Below are 2,467 nucleotides of genomic sequence, written 5' to 3' on the forward strand. Positions count from 1 at the left end.
CCAAGTGTCCCTTGCAATGCATGCACCACACAAAGTGTCTCTTGCATGCACCACAACATATGTCACTCATACACTACACCATGTGTACACCATGCATCTTGCTGCTTGTTATCAGATGCAACCTTCCATTTTGTCAAATGTATGTTGGCCATGTGGCAATGGCTGGACCCCACATTTCTCCCCTTCCAGCCATAGGGGAATGCCTTGATTAGTTTGGGGTTGCTGCCAATCCAGCAGCTTGTTTGCAAAACTCTATCTTCTCTTTTGATAGAGGTTTTGTCATCATGTCGGCTCCATTCTTATTGGTGTGAACTTTCTCTACTTTCAACAATTTACTCTCCAACACATCACGAATCCAGTGATACCTCACATCATTGTGTTTTGATCTGAAATGCCTATTTTGAGTTCACAGAGGAGGGAAATTATGCAGGCATTTCCCAACAAATTGTTATGTTAGTATTTTTTTTTTGTCTTAGAAATTAAGTTATCTTACCCCTATGTTAATAATTTTTGAAAAATATATTTAACTAAAACTAATTTTAGCTATCTAAAAAAAATCGTTTATATGTATGAGTTTCTATATTTTTTTAGGGAGTGTATGAGTTTCTATATTAATTACTTTCAAAATTAAATAGAACGAATAATATTACAAGGTTAAGCAACATCTTTACTTGTTTAGTTGAGTAGAAGACTAAAGTAACTTAATTACTATTGTCTAACACCCATTGAATTAGTTACTAACAAAACTGACGAACTAAATTGAAAGTGCAAGAACAAAACTGACGAACTATAAGAATATATTCTACTATGAGTTGAGATGACAACTAGATGGGTTTTAGGAAACCAAATTTGACACGTTTGACTTGTTATATTTTGAAATAACAATATGAGTAGTGATATTTGAACAACTCTTTTGGTACAACTTTTGGAACAACCTTGTTGTGTTCTCTTCTTATTGGTCAAAAACAATAAAGAGAGAAAAAAGAAGAGAGAGAATAAGAAGATAATGTGAGTATGAGAAAGAAAGTTGTATAAAAATGGTTGTACAAATATCATTTCTCTAATAATATATGACGATATTTCGTTTTCATCCTTCGAAGGTGGCTAGTCCTCAATGCCCGAATGATTTTTGTCCTATATCTCTAATGGGGTGTATGTATAAGGTGTTGGCGAAGGTTCTAGTTAAAATAGATTACATGCTGTTATTACTAGTGTGGTTTCGGATTCTCAATCAACATTTGTCAAAGGTAAGCATATTTTGGATGGTATACTGGTTGCTAATGAGGCTGTTGACGAAGCACACCGATTAAATAAAGAAATACTCTTATTCTAAGTGGATTTCAAAAAGCCCTATGACTCAGTTGATTTGCATTATCTGGATGACGTAGTGTTAAAAATAAATTTTCCTACCCTTTGGCAGAAGTGGATTTCCGAATGTGTTGGTTTAACTACGACTTCTGTTTTGGTGAACGAGAGTATCATGGAGGAATTTTCTTTAGAAAGGGGACTTCGACAAGGAGACCCTCTTTCGCCATTTCTTTTCTTGTTAGCATCTGAAGGTTTTAATGTTCAAAAGGTTCACCCAAGTTGCCCACGAAGACTCAACCTCTCATGTGTTTTCCAACTTTTCCAAGCCAAGGATCTCCCCCAAAAGACACAATTCCATTCCCAAGAGCCTCCTCTTTTAGTTCTTCAAGATTTCATGAAATTGGATCCTCAACGGCCTTAGTCTCTACATCCATCTCTACTGCGCCATTAATATCAGCCGTTGGATTTAATCAAACGGTTCTGATATAAGATATACCATTCACTCAAGTATCTTCTTCACTCTGCCTTCTCTTTTGTAGCCACCTCAGGCTGCCTTGTTCACTTAACTTTCAAATGTTCTTCTCATTTTCGAAGACATTATAAGTCGTATAGGTACCCGGCACTGCAGACAGAGTCCAAAAGAAAAGGCCGGACCTGCAGGAAAAACTGAAATCATCTCTTTTGTTCATTCTTTGACATTTTTTTTGTTAACATGCATAAATAATCTAATGCAGTTATATATATGAATAATAGGATTTATGCATTTGTTCTAAAATTTATCTTTTGCTAAGTTTTCAGAGAAAGGAAGAAGTGCATCACAAAGAAAATCCATTAAGCCCTGTGCTAATATAGGCCATTGAAGGTTGAATTATATTGCATAATGTTGTAGTCTTATATGAGGAAAAGGGTACATTCTATTTGAACATTTCAAAATTAAGTACAAATAAGTCATTCAAAATTAAGTACAAATAATCATAAACAAAATAAGAAGTCCTAAGAGTATAATTTTCATAAACACCATAGAAATTATTCTAATTAATCAAATATTAAAATCATGTTTTCTGTGAATAGAAGCATAATATAATCATTTCTATGGCCCAAGGCAACTGCAACTTCATTCTCACAAAAGAAAGTATTCTAGAATTGGTTCGATGGTTTA

This window comes from Medicago truncatula, chromosome 7 (assembly GCF_003473485.1).
Source record: "Medicago truncatula cultivar Jemalong A17 chromosome 7, MtrunA17r5.0-ANR, whole genome shotgun sequence".
Taxonomy (NCBI): domain Eukaryota; kingdom Viridiplantae; phylum Streptophyta; class Magnoliopsida; order Fabales; family Fabaceae; genus Medicago; species Medicago truncatula.